Source organism: Oryzias latipes, chromosome 10 (assembly GCF_002234675.1).
Source record: "Oryzias latipes chromosome 10, ASM223467v1".
Taxonomy (NCBI): Eukaryota; Metazoa; Chordata; class Actinopteri; order Beloniformes; family Adrianichthyidae; genus Oryzias; species Oryzias latipes.
The window spans coordinates 13,451,582-13,475,696 of NC_019868.2; the positions used below are offsets into that span (position 1 = coordinate 13,451,582).

The window sequence follows — 24,115 nt, forward strand, 5'->3', positions numbered from 1 at the left end:
AGAGACGACATGACACCCCCCCCCTCCCAAAAAAAAAGGATGCACATATTGAAAATCTCTCAAATTCCATTCTGAATTATTTTAAAGTGTAAATGAAGCAGTCACACAGCATATTTCCCAAATCTCCTGAACAATGGACTCACACACTTTCTTGTTGCCTGTCCTTCCCTCAGACTTTATACAGCATGTCGTGTCCCAGGATCCTGTTAAACCAATCAAGGATTTGAGAGCCTCACTTTCAATCAATTACCACCCAAATCAGTGCAGAGGCCTTTGATATAGAATCACTTGTCAAATCAGTGCAGATGGCTGGGGGCTGGTACCACCGTGCCAAAGGCCACATCCATGTGGAAATCTCTGCTGTGGGTGGGCTCTCTTGATGCTCCCAAACCAATAAATAGGAAGCAATTGTGTGCCCAAGGACTGAGTCCAGCCTTTAATGCTGCTAAAATGTAAGCATCATAGCCTTTCCAGAGGATATTACCGAATTTGAAGTCTACCGCCATTCATTTTTAAAGCATGAGGAAATGAGTAAGAGGACGAAGGTTCAATGTAGGACTTTAGGGAAAGCATCCATGTTATTTGTCTACAATGCATAACTTTATATTTTATATTTTGGAGTTTAAGGTTGCTCCCAAATGTAAGAAACAGATTGAAATTATGGTTTACTATTCTATAAATTACTATAAATTAGTACAAAACACCTAAATAGAAATGGCACTTCAAACTGAAATCTTCATATAGACATAGACAAATTTAATTTTTTCTTTTCTTTTGACCATTTACTCTTAGGGGTCAGCACAGTCAATATTCCACCTCCATCTAACCCTATCATCTCCATCCACCTCTCTCACACATCCATCCTCATTTCTTCCTTCACTGCATCCATGAAACCCCTTGTGGGTTTTTCTCTGTTGGCCTATTTCCTGGTAGATCCAACCTCATCATCCTTTTACCAATACGATCACTGTCCCTTCTCCCAACATGTCCAAATCATCTCAGTCGGCTTCTCTGCATTTAACTCCAAATCATCTAACATGTGCGGTTCCTCTGATGCATTCCTTTCTGATTCTCTCCACCCTCATCACTCCCAAAGAGAACCTTAAAGGGCTTGTACCATTTTTATAGTAAACAATATCAATGTATATGAAAATGTATTTTTGGCACCCAAAAGAACAATTTTTAAAGTGAAACATGAGTGATTTTTGCAGCACATTTTCTTACCTGAAAGTAAGACGACTCGATCTCTGAGGTAGCGGCTTTCGCTCCGTAGGGTTGCCTGCCATTTCCTTGACGTCATCCTAGAGCCGGCCTCAGCAGCATGTCTTTGTCTTGCCCACGGAAACAAACAGCATCCAGACTTTGGCAAAGTTGGATGTGCATATTGTGCATATAAAAGGAAAGCATGTAGTTCTGCAGAGAAAGTGGGTATTTGTGTTAGCATGGGCGTGGTGCTGACAGCACAGAATCTTCCTGGAAGGGGCTGTTCTCACTGGTCTATGTCAGCTTGTGAGAACCCGCTCGTTTTTGTGGGTTGGGGGGGCTGGTGCTCAGAGCCCAGGTTTTTAAAGGAATACTCAGAAATGCGTCCACGGATCAAATTGCTACTTTGCAGTTTCTTTTCATCAGGAATGAACTTTATAATACACTTAAAAAAAAAAAAAAAGATTTTCCATGATTGTAGGCCTTTTTAAAATCTTTAGCTCTTCTTCTTTTGTCTTTTTCTCAGCTCCATTGTCTCTAAACTAGGGGTGTCAGAATCCAGGGCTAGTGTCTAATATGTTTCCCAACCAACCTGCCATTGAAGCTCCTTATTGGCTAAACACACCTGATCCAGGTAATCAGCAACAGATATGGCAGGATTTCTGGGAAACCAGTAGGAGGCCGGCCCTCGAGGCCTGAAGTTTGACACCCCTGCTTTAAACTGACAATATTTTTTTTGCCAAAGAAACTGCAAAATCAAATAAAGACTATACTTAAAAAATCTAAAAAAATTTCAACACATTATCTTGGGAATTACTCTTTTATGAACTCTAATATTACTTTTATATCTATTCAAAGAAATATTCTTTCAGATGTTCTCTCTATTTAGTTGGCTTGATTTCTTTATTTTAACTTTGAAATAAAACCCATAATTTGTCTATAGGGGCCCTCCATGACCAGGTTACAGTTTCTTCACATTTTTCCTAAATGTATGAATTAGTGATGTTATTTGATAAATCTTTTTTTTTTTTTTTTAACTTGTCCTGTCCAACAGCTGGGCAGACAGATGAGAGCTAAGGGCCTCTTGTGTTGGACATATTTTACTTATACAAGAGGGGTTATTAATCTTCAGACAAACCAAAGGCATGACTGAATAAACCCCTTTTGTAATTGAGGCCAAACTTTATTAATTTCAATCATGTTTGAAAATCTTTGGTGTTGGACTGGACGAAAAAGGAAAGGAGGGAAGAAGAGAGAGGGATGTTAGAGGGGGGGGGGTGATAGTGGGAGGGAGGGGGATAAGACCATGAAGCAGCATAGAGCAGACAAGTTTACTGGTTGTTAATCATTACGGTAAGGTTCAAATGTAGTACAAAAAGGGCGGGGCCTGTCCACACACACACTGAAATGTTATCAACACACCTGCTAGCTGTAAAAATGTCCATAGTCAACATGTACACAAAACAGATAGTGTTCACACATGCACACCTATGCCTTAAAACCAACTAGTGTGAAATATTTCATTCATTCAATCATGCAAACTATTAGTGCAAAGGTGAGCTAACACCTGTGCCCAGGTGAGTGTTTATGTTCTTCTAAAATGGATGGTGGAATGTGAAAAGAAGGAGGAGGAGCGCCCAGCCACCCCCACACCCAGACCCCCGCCGCAGCAGCAGCGGCAGCCGGAACCCCCCAACGCCACACGGCAGCAGGCAGGGGACAACCGCTCCCCGGGCGACCAAATCCGCCACCCAGGCCAGGACCAGCAGGACCGCCGCGAGGCCCCCAGAGCCAGAGAGCAGGGAAGCACAGGGGAAAGAGAGCGGCGCCCCAGCCCAACCAGGAGAGCAGCCCCCCCCCCCCCGCACCGGAAGAGCCCAACTCAGGGCCCCACCCGAGAAGGGCACCCACAGCCCCAGACGAGCACCCCATCACCACCCAGGAGTTCCTTGCATCCCCCTGCCCCAACCACAGGTACGAGCCAGGACCCCCCAAGGGAGACCCGCTCCGCGCTCCAGGCAGCCACCCACCCGGCCCACGGTTGGTCCAGGGAGGAGCAAGGCAGGGGCCAGCCACCCCCACCCCGGAGGGGAGCACCCCAGGGAAAAAGGGGGGCCCACAAGGGATGTTGTAAACATGGCCCAACCAGGCTCGGCCACTGTTGGAAGTTTGGCGAGGCCCAGGGGCAGTGCCAAGAACCCACCCCCAGGGACACGGACACCCCCGGCTCAGGTGTAATGTGAACACCCCCCCCCCCCCCCCCCCGAGCGGAGATAGCACCGCCGGGCCCAGGAGACCGGCACCCAGGGGACACGGCATCTGCCGCCAAGGGACCCATACCCCCCACCAGGGAAGGGGTAGATAAATCTTTTCAAATGCACTACCCAACAGGCTCTGCTATAACTTTGGCCCAGTTTATAAGAACCTTTTTCTTTTTACTTATGGAGATATTTTTAAAACATCCTGATTACTCATTATAGAAACTTTAAAAAACATAAACTATCCATTGCTTTGAAAAGACAATTTTAATTTTTGTTAGTATTTGATTACTGAAATACTGTCTTCAATAACAAAAACCATACATAAAAACATATTTTCAGAGACTGTTAAAAAATGATTTATTTTTCAAAATGTTTGTGTCTGTGTAGAACAAAATCAAATCAAAGAAAACAAAAAAATATTTTCATTCATTTGGTTTTAATGCCTTTTATTTATCAAAGTTTTAGGTTAATTCAGCATTTAGTTGGGTCTTTCATTTTATCTTTCTTGCCAAATTAGAAATTATTGAATTTTAATGAAGAGAAACAAGAATTTGAACTTTTCTGGAAACAATTAGGTCCCTCACTCTAGGATTATGATTGTATGCAAGGTTATAACGCATACACGTTCCGAGCCTTTAGCAACATGTTTCCCTGACATCAATTGTCAACTGTCTACTGAAAGACCAACATGGAACAATCACCTCTTTTCTTAGTAAAAGCTCTTACAGTGCCACAATTCCAACAGTGACGTTAAACAAAGCATACATTCCAAAAGAAAGACTTGTTAAGTTAGGTAGGATTAATGCAATAATAAGGTGGAAAAATACCACATAACATGATCAACCGTGGTCCAGTCATTCCTCATTATCTGAGTGAATGAGTGGGTCCCAACATTTGCAGTCACCGCATATACACATCTAAGTAAAACACCCGTATGTGTCAATGTAATAGCTGCCATCAGTGTGTGAATGTGTGTGTGCATGGGGGAACGGGACTGTGACTGCACAGCACTTTGGGCCTTCTAAGAAGGCAGTAAAGCGCTATATAAGTACACGCCATTTACTATTTACAATACGCTCTCAACAAGAATGTGTCAGCTTACTAATATGCCTCCTACAGTATAGATTTGTGTAAAAAGCCAAACCTGGATCCCTAAAAGCATTGTTATAACTCGAGCCATGTGTCTGATCTTGGTCGCCTCTTATGATCCCATGGCTTCTTGTATGACAGTCACTAGACTAAACCTTTCCAGTTCTTATGCTCTTTCTTAAAGGTGATCAAATCAAACACTCTGCAGCGTGTTGCCAGGGAAAATGCCATCATGTAGCAATATGTGGAAGTTGAATGTCATCTGAGGTGGAAGTAAGTTCTCCTTTTATCTCTGCCACAAGTCAGATATACACATGAGTAATGTAGAAATCTGTGCAGAAGCTACACATGAAAGATCAACTTCTGATAGAGGAAAAAATGTCACAGAAGCTTTTTACTGAAAAAGTACTATTTTTATTTATTTTTTCCTGAATGGGCACCACCGGTTGTTAAAGAAAGCACTTGTCATTTGGAATCTGGTTTTATGATCCCCATACATTCTTAGGGAAAACACGATTCCTTTTTTTTTTTTTCATTTTGGCATTCAATTGCCATCTTTAAAATACCAGTCATACCCACAAATGTTTTTTTTTTTTTTTCATTCCACTGTTAGCTGAAAATATGACCAACTTTGCAGGTAATGTATAAGCTTTGGGCCATCACATATATTTATCACTGACAGCAACTTAAAATTGCTTTTAACAGCCAGTTTTCAGACAGACTGGAGCACCCTTACCTTCACCAAACCATACTAAGAATCTGTTGGCAGCTTAATGACTCATATCAGCTGTCACTAGTGGTACATACTGAATTGTGTTCATGTTGACAATAATTTGAACATACACATAAAATGACTCCTGTATCAGGTGTAATCACCAGTGTAGACTGACAATTTGTTGTAATGACAGAGCTGATCAACAATTAATACAGAATTCCTTCTTTTGTATGTAGGTCTTTATGTAAACTTTCAATTTCTTCTTTCTCTATATTTAAGCAAATGTTAATGTTTTGAAATGTAATTCATGATTTACCAGACTATCTAGAAAGATCAAGGAAACTAAAGGCAGAATTCTTGATTTCAGTCTGACATGTCATTATTCTGATACAAAAAAAAACATTTTTAAGTGTTGTGTTTGAGTTATAAACAGTATGTAGCATTAATCCTGAAACACCCAAGATTCATTGTGAAATATAAGAAACAATTTTTCATGGATTTTATTTAGTAGCAAAATATATTCCATGCCTTTCTGTTCTCGTCTGCAACCTAAAAACAATTTGGTACGTCCCAGTGCTGGCTCTTCAGTTGAAGTTGAAATGACTTGCAGTATTTGATTCACAACATTTAGAATGTGCTAAGGTGGCAGTGAGAACTAATGAAGCCTAAATTAAAAGATACAAAATGTATCCCAAAGTTATACAGACTAATAATACGCAAAGCTGTATCTTAGACGGAAGCAGGATTTTCGTGAGCATGCTGTTTTCACAGATAGCCTGGTGGGTGTGTAGCCTGCTCTCAGGTTTCTGCATGTGCAGCCATCAGCAACACTTTCCTTGTGGGTGCTAATCGAGCTATATCTCTAATTCATGTTAATATGTCGAGTGTTTTATGATGTGAGAAGATTCTTTAAGGTTAAATGCAAAACCAGCAAAAACAAATGAAGACAGATTACTTTTTAATTTTGTCACCTATTTTAATGGAAAGAAAATACACCTATAATCAATTTTTTCTAATCCAGACGCAAAGTAAGAATACATTGAAATAGCAAATAATACAAATTTAATTTAAGAAAAAAACTTCTTAGCATGTGAGCTCTCTTGGTATGCTCAAGCTTTATTGATCAGGGTATTTTTCCCACTCCATACTTTTGCATATTTCACACTGGCATAATCCTCAGCGATGCAAGTCATATTCTGAGAAATTGACTCTGCATGCTAAAAAGGCACAAATGCAAGAAGGAAATAAAAAAAGAACACGTGACCTTATTATTCAGAGTATGTACAATGCTAAAGCAATATTGCCTTTATTAGTCATAATTACCACCTGCTGTGACTGTGAGTGGGAGGAATATCAATTTGCAAAGAGGGCCTCTGACTAAATGTTAAGGAGTCACCTTCTCATGTGAGACACATCCCCACTGTTCTGAGTGGGCAGATATGGCTCTGTTTTACCACTTATAGATTTTCAATAGAAGAGCACACCGCAGGCTTCATCACTGTAATAATGCATTTGCAAATTTAGAGTAGCACCAAGCGCTCTCAGAACATATGTTGATGGGCTTGGATGTGGCCAGAGACACAGCAAGAGTCTTGGAAATGAAAATCACATGCAACTGGCTTCCTGGAGCATACATTTGCTTTACACAAATATATTAATATGACAGCTGTCTGCAGGGGAAGAGGAGAAAAACATGCTCTAAAAGTGGGGAGAAGTTTGTTTTGGAGATGCACCATAGCTATTAAGCATCAGATGTCCATGTTTGACAACACCCTCATTTAGTTCATTTTGCCCTCTGTTTAAATATTAAGCTTCAAAGTATTTATATGATTATATCTTTTCAAATTATTAAATATGCCTCAGACTATTTGCAACTATTGCTCAACATAACCCATAGCAAAGCAAAACTGAAGATGAGATCTCGTTTCTGTCACATTTACGTCTCCTAGACATAAATGAGAACTGTTTGAGACTAAACTGCTTTTCTCATTCTTCTCAAACATTTCTCCTGAGAAATAAGTCTCACAGTGAGCACTGTTTGAGATCTCAAAATTCTCTCACAACTGTCTCTTCTCCAGATCTCAATTGAGAGAAAAATGAGCCATATTATGTTGCGCTCAAGTATGTCTCAATTTGATATCCTTACTTCAAATTCCTATCTCAGTTATGTCTCAGTGAAAGACATCAATGGTTCTGTCTCTCGTTGCTCAATAATTTAGATCTTGTTTTAGCCTTTTTTTTATTGTCTCAGCAAAAAGAAAAATTAGAGTAGTACAAGCCCTAAAATGAGTCTCATGATGACACCATTACAGTTCATCTCTAGAAAATAATATTTTTTATTTTATTTATGTTCAACTTAAAAAAGTTGTTTATTGCTTACATATTTATATAACTTAATTACAATTTCAAGAAAAAAAAGTTAAATCATTAATACGGTCATGTCCTCAAAATACATATTTTTGAAACTTTTTAAAAAACATGAAATTTCAAGACAACGTTGCAGTGTCGATTTAATAAACTTTTTTTTTGACTGCTTAGATAAACATAAATGAACAAGAAAGTATGTTGGGTTAATGATGCTAGGTTTAGTTAAACACAAACACACGCATGCACTGGCACACATGCATACATGCACAAGTGCATATACGCACACTTATATGTTGGTGGGTATAAAACATTTAACACATTGATGTCTGAACTAAATAAAGGACATTTGGGATCATATTTGGATCACCTTAAAGTGAACAAAAAATAGATTTTACATTTGAAACAAACAAATAAAATACACAAATAAAAATAATCAAATTAATAAATCAACTTTAGGGCGGTACAGATTTATGGGGTTCAGTTTGAGTTAATTTATCTTTGTCTTTAAAAATCACCCTTCATGCAGCCTTACAAGCTGAAAATATTTTCTGTTTTCTTGATTTTAGTCTGCATCATATTGAACAAACAGAAGCCTGGAGTAACCCGATTTGAATTTTAAACTGTATCACAGCCTCACTTGACACAGATTTCTGATTGGCTGATCACGGTGGGAGGGAAAACTCTGTGGTTGACGTCACCAACGGGCCGGAATCTGCAAGCGGGAGAAGTGCAGAGTCAAATAGGAGGGTTCGGCAAGATGGCGGACCGGGAGCCTGTAATGTTCTAAACTCTGCAGAAGTTTGCGTGCCAAACCCTAGTAACAAGACAACAAATGAATACAGTGACTGACTACCGGTAAGAGAGCTTGCTTAAATATAAAAAAAAAAAAAAAAAAACGAACTCAACATTACTTACTCGCTCTGGGAGTTCCTGCTGGGGAAGATCTTTCAATCCACCACTAATAGCAATTGCTAGCTAGCTATTGCTAACGCCATGCCGAAACGAGATAAAATCAAAGGGAACATGTTAATGGACACAGATGAAGAGGGCGCAGGTTCTGCTTGTGCACTGCTGCTTGAATCTCCTGCTTCAAGTCCTCTCTCAAAGAAACAGTGTTCAGGAAAAAAAGAAGAACATGTGTCAAATGCTGATATTCTACACGCAATCCGCGAATTAACAGGCAGATTTGCTTCACTTGAAGAAAAGATCTGCAGGAACACTGCAGATATTGTAACCATCAAAGAAGTGGTGGAAGGATTGGATCATCAAGTTAAAAAAAGCGAGGAAAGGATGCAAGAGGTGAATCAGAGATTTTCAGATCTGGAGATGAAGACCGATGAGATGGAACGTTACAGTCGCAGGTGGAATCTGAAGATGTTCAACCTTCCTGAATCCACAAATGAAACAACGGAGGAAACAAGAGGAAAAGTTTTTGAGGTTTTTGCCCAGATTGCTCCAGAAGAAAGGCAGAAATTTGGCTTTCTCATTGACACAGTGCATCGCGTGGGACAGCGTAAAGATGAAAGCAGGCCTCGACCAGTCATCATTCAATTCACAATGCGAGTCTTCAGGCAGAAAATCTGGAGGGCGTCAAAGGATGCTGCAGTCATGAAGGAAAAGAAGCTTCGCATCGCCGAAGATCTGACCCTTCGTGAAAGGCAGAACAGAGGAAAGATCTGGCCGTTGGTGGAAAAAGCTCGGAAAGAAGGGAAGAAAGCCACCTGGAGAGGACAGGATGCCATCATCGATGGAAAGAGAGTTTCAGCTGAAAATCTAAAAGACTGATTTATGTAACTGTAAAGGTCGGTAATTAAGAAATATTCCCTTTGCAACAATCATTTGTTGACTTAGAATTTTACCTCATGAAGGCATGTCAAACTTTCGATAAGTTTTTGTTTCCAACTTATCCCTAAAGCTAGGTAAGTTGGTATAGAATCGTTATTTGTTCTTAGTTCTTATTTTCAAGTTCTGTGTTCTATAAGCTATGACTGATTTTAAGTTTAACTCTTTAAAAATAATTTCTTTAAATGTTAGGGGACTACGTGATACAACCAAGAGAAAAGCATTATTTCTTTTTCTTAGAAGAACTGGCGGAAATATTTTTCTGTTGCAAGAAACTCATTCTTGTGAGTTGGATGAAAAATTTTGGAGATCTCAGTGGGGTGATCAGTATTTTTTCTCTCATGCTTCTAATCATTCTGCAGGTGTTTCAATACTCTTTAACAAATTTACTGGGGATATTTTAGAAAAAAAGAGTTCTGAAGATGGCAGATGGATAGTAATGGCGTTAAAGCTGGATAATTCCATTTTCATAATCCTTAATATGTATGGTCACAATATAATAGCACAAACAAAACAATTAGCCACAGATGTTTACAATATTATACAGACTTTTATAAAGAAATATAAAGATGCAATTCTGATTATTGGGGGAGATTTTAATGATGCCCCAAATGATTGTGTGGATAGATTTCCAGTAAGAGCTCTAAACTCTCAATTTAAATTGACTGATTTCCTAATTGATAAACTTTCCCTCATTGATGCGTGGCGTTTTCTCAATCCTAATAGCAAAGAGTTTACCTGGAGTAACTCTCGTAAAACTCTGCAATCAAGAATAGATTTATGGTTAACATCCTGTAATTGTCTACAATATATAACTAATATTTCACATTGTTATGCCCCATTTTCTGATCACAAAATGATAACTATCCAACTAAATGGTTCAAAACACAAAACAAACAATAAATTAAGAGGATATTGGAAATTTAACAACAAATTACTTGAAGATGAACATTTTGAAAATTCCATTAGACAAGAAGCAAAACATATATTTGGAAATAAAAGCATGAATGCTAAGCAGAAATGGGAGTTCTTTAAATTTAAAGTTAGATCCATAGCAATTGAACGTAGTAAAACTCTTAACATAAACAAACAGGCCAAAGAAAATATGATAATGGAAGCTATACAGTCTTTATTACACAAAACCTTTCTTTCTGATGATGAAAAGACAAATTTAACCCAGCTTCAAAATGAAATAGATAAATTATACATCGAAGCTGCAAAAGGCGCCTTCATTCGATCTAGAGCAAAATGGCTAGAAAATGGAGAAAAAAATACCAGCTACTTTTTTGCTTTAGAAAAACGAAATTCTAAAAGAAATACAATTACAAACTTGAAAATTGATAATAATATTTGTACTGATCCAACAGAAATCGCAAACCATGTAAAAAGATTCTATGAAGAATTATATATTTCCAAATTTAATGAAGAATACAGTCAAAAGTTTTTAGGTAACCTAAAAGAACACATCCCTTCTATTTCAGACACATTCAAATCTATCTGTGACGATCATTTAACTAAAGATGAGCTGCTTAATGCTTTAAAAAAGATGAACAATGGGAAATCTCCAGGAAATGATGGTCTTTCTAAAGAATTTTATTGTCACTTTTGGGATGTTATCAATCCTCATCTAATGGAGATGTACAAAGAGTGCATTGTACAACAAGAAATGACAGCTACAATGAAACAGGGTTTAATAACTTTAATACCCAAACCAAATAAAGACCCTGTTATGATAGAAAATTGGAGACCAATAACTCTTTTGAATGTGGATTATAAAATATTAGCTCTTGTTTATGCCCAACGATTGAAAAGTAATCTACACGAAATTATTAGCGAGACTCAATCTGGTTTTATGAAAAATCGACATATTAGCAATAATATAAGGTTAATTTTGGATTTATTAGACTATTCAGAACACATTGATTCTGAAGCACTCATTCTTTTTTTAGACTTTTACAAAGCTTTCGACACTGTAGAACATCCATTTCTCTATAATGCACTGAAATTATTTGGCTTTGGGGAAAATTTCATTTCTATCGCTAAAATGTTTTATAAAGACATTAGCAGCTCTATTCTTCTTTATCCTAATACATCCCAAAGATTCTCCATAAATAGATCAGTACGCCAAGGATGTCCAATTTCTCCATTTTTCTTTTTAATTGTTGCAGAACTACTTTCATTAAGAATTAAAAATTGTCCAAACTTATTAGGTTTATCTATATTTCAGAAAGAAATCAAAATAACACAACTAGCAGATGATACTGCATTATTCTTAAAAGACAGAAACCAAGTTGACCTTGCTATAAGCACAATTATCTCCTTTTCAAATGCTTCCGGATTACACCTTAATTTAGGAAAATGTGAAATATTAAGTATTAAAAACGTAAAATATGAAAAAATTCATAGTATCCCGATTAAAGATGTAGTTACATATTTAGGTATTAGTATAACTAAAGACATTAAATCTAGACAAAAGCAAAACTTCTCCTTGAGAATTAAAAAAATGCAGGATGTTATGAATATGTGGCTTCAACGAGATCTATCTATTTTTGGCAGGATCCTCTTGACTAAAGCAGAAGGGATCTCAAGAGTAGTTTATCCTGCCTTATCTTTATTTGTTCCTGATTCAACTTCCAAAGAAATAAATAACCTCTTAGTTAACTTTACATGGAAAAATAGACGTCACTATCTCCAGAAAGAACAACTTTATGCCCCCTCATGTAAAGGAGGGTTTGAACTCATAAATTTTTCTGATTTGAATTATACATTTAAAATTAACTGGATTAAAAAATGCCTTCAACACTCAAATTCAATTTGGTATTTCATCCCCTTCAATATTTTTAATAAAATTGGTGGCCTTCAATTTCTATTAAAATGTAACTATAATATCAAAAAGATTCCCGTCAATCTCTCAAATTTTTATCAGCAGGCTCTTCTTGCTTGGAAGTTATGTTATAATCACAATTTCTCACCACACAAAAGTATAATTTGGAACAATGAAGACATAACAATACAAAATAAATCTTTGTTTAAACAAAACTGGATTGACAAAAAAATAATTTATGTTTCGGATCTTTTTGACGAGAATGGTACGATTTTGGATTATGGCAGATTTCTAAATAAAATGTGTTTTCCAGTAACCAGCAAAGAATTTAATGGTGTAATGAAAGCTCTCCCCTCAGGATTAATTCAGCTGATGACTTCTCACCTTAAATATCAAGACGCCTCTAATATTGACTCTCCTTTAATGATTAATGGCATTGATATTCTCAATAAAAAATGCAACAATAAATATATTCGGAATACCTTAAGTGAAAAAAGACATATCACACCAAAAGGAGAAATATTTTGGAACAACCTTTTAAATGATATAAATTGGAAAAAAGCTTGGTTATTGCCAGATACATTTTGTATAAATAACAAAGTTAAAGAAATACACAAAAAAATTCTACATAACATTTACCCCACAAATATGTTTATATCCAAATTCTCAAATATAGAAAATAATTGTAGTTTTTGTATTGATTTCCCTGAATCAGTTCTTCATCTTTTCTACTTTTGTAAACTTTCCCTTGAATTTTGGAACCAATTAGAATGCTTTGTAAACAGCAAATTTAACTGTAACGTTGCTTTAAATTTGAAACAAATAGTTGCATATTTTAATTCGGATGATAAAAAAGTAGAAAAAAGTATTAATTTGTTACTTCTCCTTTCCAAATTTTACATTCATAAGTGCAGAATTAAAAAAACAACTCCCAACTTCACCATATTTAAGTTCGAGATGCTCCAGTTTTATGAATATATAAAAAAAATTAATACACCCAAAGCAAGTAACACTGAAATAATTTGTGCTTTTTTGTTTGATAGGTAATCCCCTCCTCTAAGAAAACTTTGTATTATAAATATTATTATCATTATTTTGTAATCCCCTTTTATATATTTTAAGATAATTTATTTTTCTATCAGCATATTCTATTTTGGATATATTTCTGATTATTTTATTATTATTATTTTTTCTTCTTGAAAGGATTCAATAAGTTTGGATTGATGACATTGACTATCACTGCTGATGCTCTTTCTGAGTCTTTGATGCTGGATTTTGTATGCTTATGCTTTGTTCAATAAAGTTGTAAAAAAAAAAAAAAAAAAAAAAAAAAAAAAGGGAGAAGTGCAGAGAACGAGAGACTTTTGACGACCGTTTGTCGTATTTTTTCTTCGTTTTAACAATCCGTGGGATGAATCTCCAACATTTTTTTTGCTTGTCTGGAAAAGATTCAAGTAAAATCTTTGAAGTTTGCACGGTAAGTTTGCGATTTCTTCCCTCCAACTCTGAACTCAGTTGAATGCTAAAGGTGTTTTAAGCTAGCTCCGCCAGTAATGCAGACGTCTGGGCTACTCGCGGTGGCTTTGGCTGTATAAGTAATTATTACTTTTTTACAAAGGTTTACTTGTGCTTTTTGTAATAAAAAATAGAGACATTGAAGAGTTATTTGCAGTGCAGAGTTTACAGAATGAGCCTCGATATTTTTTCCAAACGCGTGAGTGCTCAGTAACTGTTGGAAGACATTTTGCTCTTCAGTTAAGGGTCTGCAGGGTTCATCCCATTCACAGTGTGACGACACCACAGTCCATTATTCCAAACTTCAAAATGTGCAGTTTCACTGTATGTTCAATTTTTACGCTGTAAAAAGCTTTTATCTTGTTTAAAAGATCATCTTGCAGACGTTTGGCCTGGCATGCCATCTTTTGAAACTGGTTATGGACATGTGTTTAAAGTAAAGTCATCATTAACTGCTCACATGTCTAGAAAGCATAATCTGAAAATGTAAGTATGCATATTTAGGGAAACATGTTCTCAGCCCTCTGTCAGTGGTGGAGATGTTTAGAGAGCACAGATGTAGCTAAGGCTAATGCTCAACTAACAAATGTCAACACTGATATGTACGAGGATTTTAGTGAATCATAAATCATATTTAAAAACCTTTCCAGATCTTACTTTGTGCTGTATAAAATGTGTGTACATCATGTTTTTTTTCCCCCTCTCTGATTCAAGGTGATCTAAATACACGTGAAAATGAGTGAATCAGAACCCATGTTCCTCCACACTGCCATTATGGAGGTCCTACCAGAGCCACAAAAGACATCCTGGAAGAACACTTGCAGTCCATTGGAATAAATGGAGTTGTATGAGGATCTACGATTCATAGAAGAGGCTGACTTGCTGCCAGCTTTGAGACCTGTTCAAGCCCGGAAACGTCTTGCTCTTTGGAAATTGAAATGTGAGTCTCAAACATTACAAATGAGTTTTTGTAATGCACAGAAGTGGATATGAATATGAATGGGTAACACACTGACAGTACAGTGTAAACTTAATACACTTATACTGTTTGTTTGTTTTTTGTTGCAGACCAAACGCCAGAGAACAGCACATCATCATCTGTTGAGACCTCACCAACACAATCATCATCACTTTTGTTATAGTCACCGAGGAGTTCGTCATCCACATCTTCCAGAAGCCGAGGACTGTACATACATTGACTGGGAGGACAGCTTTGAAATTCCATGGAGTAAGTTTTCTGAGGAATTTGTGCAGTCTTTGGAAAGAGACCTGGCCCAAGACTAAGGAAGGAAATGGTTTGCACTCTTGTTGCAGAAATGATGAAAGCAAGAAGTTTTTCCAGACTCTAAAAGGCTGCAGATGATGCGGGGAGAGCAGAGTGGCTGCTCAGAAGAGATGAGATGTCAAAGAGATGCTCTTTCTTCTGCTCTGCTACTTTAATGAAGAGGATGCCATGTTCTTGTAGAAGATGCAGACGAGGTCCAGCTGCAGCAGGTGCCGTTGACTCCAACTGTTATTGTATGTGGTAAGTAAAGTTTCCAGTGTTAAATTATTCTAAAGGTTTTGTCTTTGTACACTGTACATGAGTGACATGTTTACTTTATCCATTGTTCTGTCTTTAGGACAGTCTTGCTTTTCCCCAAGGAGGTTCATGCTCATTTGGAACCGCTCCATCGTACACAACAACATTGCAGCACTGTGCCTGATGTTCAGAAGCTACTTCTGCTTTAACCGTCATTATCCAACTGAGCTGGCTTCAACCCTGGAGTTTCTGCAAAGGTACATATTTATGAGTGCTGTCATGCGATTGATTTTTGGGTGTGGTTAGTTAATCATGACCTGCAGTTAATTATTCTTATTAATCTTGTATTAATCTAACTCAGGGCTGCTCATCCCTGGTCCTTGAGATCTACCAGCCTGCCTGATTTCCAGCTGATTACCTGGACCAGGTGTGTTCATTCAATCAGTATGTGGAGACATCTGGTTGAGCTGATCAACAGCTAGCAGGGCTTGGGGATCTGGAAAACAGTCAGGGTGATGGATCCCAAGGACCAGGAATGAGCAGCCCTGGCTAACCTAAAATTTAGCTTTGGAAATCCTTATTTTGGGGTAATTTGATTTAAATAGTAAGATTGTGTCACATTAAAAGAAATAAAATACAATTTAAAGGGTGGCTTTATGAAGTTTTCCAAGTATAACAGACTTTTTTCCAATCTTTACTTTTGTACCACTAAGGGATAATTCTTCAGTCTCAAACAGAACAAAGACCTAAGCCAAAGTGCTCTAATTTAAAAAACTAATGGAAATATTCTGAACAATCCAAAAAATATTGACCACAAAATTCTTAATGATACCATAATATATATTCGTTGAAATATCTTATTCCACAGTTTGCTGTCTGACACGATCAGCCCTCAGCGTCCCAATTAAGACATGGGTATTATTTTTCCCTTGTTAAGAGCCAACCATGCAAAATGTGACTTGATCATTTCTTAAATGTTTGATCTGGACTGTATCATGAAAAATGAAATGAAACAGATTTGAACCTTATTTGTTAAATAGTTAATGCCCATAGAATGCTGCATTTCAATTCTTTTAACTGAAACAGATGTCCTCTCAAGCGACGTGTGGCTGCTTTTAGGGATGACAGAAACGTAATCTTATGGTAGCATTATGCAGCTGCTTTTATAAAACTACAGTTTGCTTCTAGCTTGAAGTGTTATCTTTGTTTGTTATGTGCGGTCTATTATCAATTTGTTCATGCCAGATTTTAATGTTCTTGTCTTACAGCTGATGTCCTGAGATGTGCCACTCTACCTGGTTGGGAACAAATTGAAGAGGCCAAGCTCAAGAAAGCCTTTGTCAACAAATGTAGGGCAGAGCAGGTTCTAAGGCCACTGCTATGATCTACAGTATGCGGACTGGTTTCTCTTCCATCTTTTTTCTTATTTTTTATCTTAATTTGGTTCTCAAGTTGGTCCATGGATTTGGTAGGCTGCAAGTTTAGGAGAATGTTTTTATCAGGTACTTTTTTATGTGGTTACATAATTTTGTTTTTTTCCTTGTACCTCAGCAGTGATGTCAGTGTGTTTGTTGTTTAAAATATGGAAGTTTTCTTTACCATCATGTCAGCCACATTTAGTACGCCACAGTTCATGTACTTAATGCATTTAATATTTTAAAAAGTGTCTAATACTGCTACCACAATTCAAATGCTGTACTGATGATGGTGCTGCCCAAATAAAGTGTAAAGCATTTACATTTCTAGTATTGTTTTTACTGTTACTGTATATCAGTGGTCTCCCATCCTGGTCCTTGAAGGTCACTGTTATGGATGTTTTAGCTGTTTTCCTGCTCCAACAGATCTGCTGCAGTGGTTGAATTGCCTCCTCAAGTTCTGCAGGAGGTGGTTAATCACCTGTTGATTCACATCTGGGGAGCAAAGAAACATCTAAACCCTACTGGATGGTGGCCCTGAGGACCAGGATTGGCTACCACTGCTATAAAAATAACTTCTCTTTTCTTTCTCAAATACATCTCAAATATCATTCTCATTAACGGCTTTGGTAAGACATTTAAGAGAAATGATTAAGACATGAAAGAGACATCAGACAGACAATGATGAGATCTCTTTTAGGACTCATTCTTCTCAGATTTGTCTCATGAACGTCTTAGGTTCGTCTCTCCCACTTCTTAATTATTGCTCTAACAGTTGTCTCAACTCAACCTCATTTGTCTCAGTGATGTCTTTTCTCATTATAGCTTAACTCTTGCTCCTAAGGGACCCTTAGGAGCAAGAGTTAAGAAGCAAATGATCACAGAATGATACGAATATGAGACGCTCAAACTGATCTCAAGAGACGAGATCAAGAAACATATGAGCAACAGATTTTTCCTATGGGAAGGCATGAACAGGAAAAAGAAAACAGTCACTGTCACCCATGATCATATTCGTTGGGTACAGGTTGGAGAATTCTTGACTGTTATCAAGCTATTGGAGATGACCCAGCTGTACCTTTTGAAGTAAAAAAAGGAATCATATAGACATCTATCTCATTCACTAGAATGAGGTATGGCTATAAATTATTGATAAAAATGCAAACTTGGAAGTCTTGCAGTAAAGCAGTGATGGCTTAGAGGTCAATGAAGTAAATCCCCAGCTGCAGGGTCACTTGTTCATGTTCTGGTTCATACTGGATTGTTTAACCCTTGTGCTATCCTATGGGGTCCAGGTGACCCCACCCTTACATTGACGTGTTATCCCTACCATGACAAAGGTTGAGAGAATTGCATGTAATCCATGGACACCAGAAAAGATCACAAATCATTGAAGAAAAAAGGTTCAGCGCACTGTCTATTGGGGTCCAGATGACCCCACTCCCAATGTTAAAGTTCCTATGATAGCACAAGGGTTAATTTCCATTAGTTGTCACGTATCTAGGTCCAAAGAACCAAAGTTGCTTCTCTCCATTTGAACCGTTCCTTGGGGGACAGCAGCAACTCCAATGTAACATGTGTTAAGCAGGGCGGCATTGGGTCCCCACAGTTTCTGGAATACCCCAATCCCAGGTTTGAACAGACAATCCCTCTGTCTCAGGGCAGACACTTCCCCACTTGGCCAATAAGCTGAGTGGGGCAAAGTCCCATAAGCTCCACACTCATTATTTCACTGCGTTCACCTTACTAGTCCATTTGAGAAGTGGCCAAATGTAAGTCTTTGGTTGTATTGGCAGATCAAATGAAACTCAGTGAATGTGAACAGTAAAAATTCAGTAAAAATAAAACAGAGGTTTTAAAAATGTCCTAAATGACTGTTATGCTCTCATCATGTCGGTTTCAATGCCCAAAAAATAAAGCTAATACAAGAGGTATTGAAAGATAAACTAAGAACTTGGATCTTAAGAATTTGTAACAACCTGCGATGCATTTAGAGATGAATAAAAATGTTTTCAGACATTTCAACTCGCTTTGGTGAAGAAGTAGAGCGGTCGACCTCTGATCGGAAGATCGCAACTTAGGTTGATTGTGGAAGTGAAATGTTTTGCACTATTTTTTTGTGTTGAAGTGTCCTTAAGCAAAACCCCGAACCCCACATTTCTCCTGGCGATTATAGGTTGGCGCCAGTGTTTGGCAGTGGAGCTGCCATTAGTGGGTGAATGTTTGTGTGCATGCCATGCATGAATGGAACTGTGACTGTAAAGCCCTTTGGCTCTTTAAAGAATGTAGTAAAATGATATATACAGTAAATGTATACCATTCCATTTGCTTACATCATAGCTGCTTTCTTTCATGTTGCTGGAATTTACAACAATCTGGAAAATAATTGGAAAAATACAGTGTTATAGATAGTGTTTTTTTCTAAATGGATCCCTACTTTTAATGTCATACTAACAACATAAAGTGAATATTCTCCAAGATATCGACAATTCACTTATTCCAACTATTTGCTAGATGTTGCAGCCCAGTGGGAGACTAACAAACTCTACACTCAAAAATCCAAAATTTGTCATGGTTTGGGTTTCTTTTGTCTTGGTTTTTGATTTAATTTTTGTTCTGTCATGTTTGGTTCTGTTTCCTGTTTTATTTTGAAAGGTGTTCTGTTTGGTCATGTTCCTGAGTTTTACTTCCTGGTCCCTATCTTTCCTGATCATGTTCACCTGTGTCTTGTCTGCCCTGCCTGTATTTAAGTCTCGTCTCTCCCTTCCTCTTGTGCTGGTCCATTAACGTCTTCATGTCATAGCGTCATTTAGTTCTTGGATGTTTCCATGTTTCATGCCACGCCACAATAAGTCTAGTTTTGTCGTTGTTGTTATCCTGCTCGGCAGCGCCTTTTGTTTGCAATAAACCCACTTGCCTTGGAACCGTGGCCTCCTGCCTCTGCGTCTGGGTCCTACCTGCTCTCAAGCCCCCCCCTCACCCTGACAGAATTCCCCTTAGGATCTAAAACTGACACCTTCTACTGAGCCTATATTTTCTTTTATGAAGATGAAAACATTTTTTAAATTACCTGAACTAAATCCAAAATAACTGTTGCATAAGTACAAAGCATTTGATTATATAGCATTTACAGCTGAACAAAAATATCAGAAATTAAAAAAATTACAAGAATCTGCCTAATTCAATATCAAATTGATCTCATCTATTCGTCTTCTGCACCATCAACTTCATTTACTCACTTCCTGCATGATTCAGTCTCTTTGTGTGAGACTTTTGCGCTTTTCTTTTCAACACTGATTATGCAGTGGAACCTTTTTTTAAATCCTCCCAAAGAATTTTAATTAGGTTGAGTTTTGTACCTTGACCAGTCAATTCAAAATATTATTCTTTTATTTTATATTATATTCATATGAAAAAAACATGAACAAATCTTTTCTAAAGAGGTATTTTTTATTTCCAGCTCTTTATCAAAAACGTCAGAAATTATTAATGTTTTTTATTTTTTTTAAAGGGAATAATCTAGAAAGAAAAATGTAAGTGGAGATTTTTTTTTAAATCTCACTAGAAATGAGCCCAATCCTTTTTGTTCAGTAAATGACTGAAACACTAAATATCTATGGATGTGTAAAGGGTGAAAATAAATGTTTTTTTCTTCTTCCTCCCACTCCCTTTTTGACCTGTTGTTTAAAGAAATTGCCTAAAAACTTTGTGAATGTGCATCTGAAGATATAACATTTTTATTGAAAACAAGGCTTATAGATGTACGTGTGCATGTGCAAAGATATAACTATAGTTGTGTGTGTTTGTGTGTGTGTACATTTTCGAACCATACGCAGTTTAATTGTATTTACTGTTTGTTCATTATGTGTTACATGCTCCAAATAAATGTATTAAAAAATTAAATAAATCCAAATTTTTATCTTAATCTTAATTTGCTGACATTTTACGGACACATACTATAACAGATGTGTGATATAATAAATAAGATAATAAAATTACCAGAATGTAGATCATAGATTGGTGGAGCATTTCAGTAGTTAATCTTGTCCTTTTGCATGCTATATATCATCTAAAGTATTAATTATAGTAAGACACATATTTAGAGTTTTACTTCGATAGAAAAAGGCTGATCCTTCAGTGGGGGAGGCTGTTTGCTTTTTGGATTTCAAAATGGTAAAAACAAGTAGCAGGTTTCCTCCACTAAATGTGGTGTGCTGATGGGATGTGATGTGGTGTTTTTGTGCTTCTAAATGGACTCAAGTGAAAGGGAAGACTGATTTATTGAGCTGCTTGCTGATCTGCAATTCCAAATCAATTATTTATTAATTTTTTTTGAAAAATGCAAATATGTAATTTTGAGTTGGAAATAAAAACAAGAGATGAACAAAGCTGATTCTGTGATCTCAGTGTTATATTGGATTTTGGAAAAACTTGATTTGATTTCACTATGCTGAATTTGATTTAGGTTGAACCGCTGCAAACTAAGTTCTAAATAAGACCTGTCAACATCTCAGCAGAGGGAGGGTTGTTACCCTCTGAGTCATTAATAAAGTATCTTCAGTTCCCGTTGTCAAGTCCTCATTGCATTATAACGAGGCCACATCCATTTGGATTGTTAATGTTTCACAAGCTTCTTTGTGAAATCTTCATGCCCGTGGTAACACGCGAAGAATGACAGGGAATACATTCGGAAACCCAGATGACATCTGCTGAGTGACACTGCAGCTAACGACTGTGTGTTTAAATTTAATAAAGGAGCAACTCCCTCTTTGCAAGAGATCAGCTCTATAAATGTTTTGGGAATCATTAATCAGTATCATCAGTGTGCTCTGTGTTTGTCAGTGAATGACAGCTAGTCTGGTTTCGTGCTTCCAACATGAGCTTTTGATTCAGGATGTCACTGCACATCACAATCTGTGTACAATGCCTCTGTCAGTCTCAATGAAGGAAACTGTCAGATGTTTCAGTTGGAGACAGATCAAACAGAGGAATAATAATTCACATTACTGCAGAACGTTGATAATGAAGCTTTGAACGGCGGGAGCTTCCTCTTCCACATCTCCAAGTATCCTCCAAGATAGTCTGCCTCGTGACCAGTTAATGTTGTGTAACTTCCTGTTTTTTTGTTTTTTTTTCCAGATTTTTGCTAAAGGTGAATTAAAGTTGGATTTGGTTTATTTCAAGCAATCAAAACAAAAATGACTAAAGAAGACAATGAAAAAGTACATATCTATGCATAGATATATCAAAGTTTGGATGATTAATCATGATTTTATTGGAAAAGGAAAAAAAATTAAAGTAAAAGAGATACGTCTGATCTACATACATCCACATACAAATATATATGATGTCATTATAATTACTCTTAATCATGAGTAGACATATTTGTACAAGCACATACAGTACATGACACATTTAATCCATAAAAAGTAGTGGCAGGTTCAGTCAAATTTGTGTAAATCAAAAATTCCAAAAAAATAAGTTATTTTTTCATGTATTTGTACAACAACCAAATTAAAGTTTTGGAAATTTATGAAATGGTATTTTAGGAACATTTATGTGTTTATTTATATTGTAGTAACACTACAATGAAAGAGGCGGCAAGATGAGATACGAGGAACTTTGGGCTTTATTTTTGGAACACAGAGCGTTGTACATCACACGGGGGTCATAATCCTGTCCCCACCCCGCACTCATGGTGAAGAAAAAGAAGCAACCACAACAGGGCAAAACAGAGATAAAACTAAGACTAAAACTAAGAACGAAACAAGGTGAAACCACGTAAAACAGCCAGATGACATGGCATAAGAAAAACCTGTGCTTAGCCTGAATTCGATCAGAGCAGGCAAAGGGGATTGTATCTCGCAATACCCCGCTCTGACAGCAAACCCAATGTGCACTTGACCGACATTAGAATATGTTAAGATTTGTGTCTCTCACCATATGTTTTTCTCATGCAGGACTGACATTTTTAACCAAAAGCGGTGTGTTGTTCCAAAACGAATGATATAAAAAATAAAAAATAAAAACCTTATAGAAGGGCTTGGTGCATGAGCATTTCTGCTTGCATCAAAGATTTGTGCCACCACTGCATCACAGTACTGGTGCCAAAGGATACCTGGCACATTTTACAGACCCTCTTTGATAAACCTTCAGTGTTTGAAGCCCTTAGAATGAAAAGAGGGATGTGCTCTTAACCTGGCTTATTAAATGGGGGCAAAAACAACCAAAAATCAGTAATGGTGTTTTTAAAAAAAGGAACATTAAATTGCTTTTTTTGACACTTATTTTATTCTATTTCTTTTCAGTTTTTACAATCAAGCTATTTATCCATTCCATATTGTGTCTTTGAAGATAAGACATTGGCTCCATCTCTCACATCCAGGCTGACAGTGTTTTATCTCACAAGGAAAAAGTGTAACCGCTGCGGCAAAAGTGTGTTGTATTTTACCCGGAGCAACATGGAACAGATCGACAAAGTATTGTGTGCAAAACCATACCATCGTAACAGGATAATAGCAAATTCTGCCAATGTAGAAACTGGCAGCTAGCAACACAAATATGGTACTGTTTATTTCTTTTTCTTTCAAAAAACCTGTGTAGCTATAGCAGATTAAATTTTCTTCATATTGTAACAGTAATTTGGTGTTAGTAAGCATGAAGCGAAATAGTGAAAGGCTGCATGCTGAGACATTAGATGAGGTGAGCACATTAGGGATTTAACACACACATGTTAGCAGAGGCCAAGGTGTTTATCTCTGCAATGCAATGGATGTTTGATGATATTAGAAATAAATGAAAGTTCACCTGCAAACAGCAAGTGCCTTGTGTCTGTCAGGGTTCAGCACATTAAGGATTCTTAGATACTTTTTTTTTCAGAGTATAAGTTGCGTTCTTTTATAGTTTGGCCGGGGGTGCAACTTACACTCAGGTGTCACTTATGTGATTAAAAAAAAAAACATGGAGCTAGCGTGTTTGTCAATTTCCCACTAACAACCGCAAAATTCTCCCAAAAGTGCAATTGACTTGCGACTTAATACTCCGGAGTGACCAGTCTGAAAAATACAACAATAGAAATTATTGTGCTGCCCTTTTTTTTTTAGGGGAAAAAAAGTTTTCTAGCAAGATAATGTGTCATCATTTGATGATAGTTCCAGGAAATGACTTTTCTTTCCTCCAGTGGTTTGTTCACCCTGCTAGATCACAGCCTGGTAAAGCACTTTAGCTATGAGGAAGGCTGGAACGCTCACAGCAAATGTGACACTGAAGGACTGTTAAAACGTGGCTGCTGAGTCAGTATACGTTAGAAATGCCATTTAAACATGTTGGAACTTTGTTGAATCAACCCCTTTAAAAAGAGAG

The 24,115-nt window shown here is 37.1% G+C and overlaps 1 protein-coding gene and 1 long non-coding RNA gene across 4 annotated transcripts in view; both read left to right on the top strand.

Annotated features, from left to right (window-relative positions):
- LOC101161492 (protocadherin-11 X-linked) overlaps positions 1 to 24,115 on the top strand; it is a 116,136-nt gene that overhangs the window by 67,273 nt on the left and 24,748 nt on the right. The window lies entirely within an intron of this gene.
- On the top strand, positions 13,643 to 17,077 carry LOC111947984. 3 transcript variants are annotated; one of them, XR_002873974.1, is made up of 6 exons: positions 13,643 to 13,778; positions 14,531 to 14,756; positions 14,885 to 15,044; positions 15,264 to 15,341; positions 15,439 to 15,595; positions 16,607 to 17,077. It is a non-coding gene; the product is annotated as an uncharacterized LOC111947984 (long non-coding RNA). The 3 variants fall into 3 exon arrangements; XR_002873975.1 differs by lacking the exon at positions 16,607 to 17,077 and adding an exon at positions 15,700 to 15,740; XR_002873976.1 differs by lacking the exons at positions 15,264 to 15,341; positions 15,439 to 15,595; positions 16,607 to 17,077 and adding an exon at positions 15,131 to 15,254.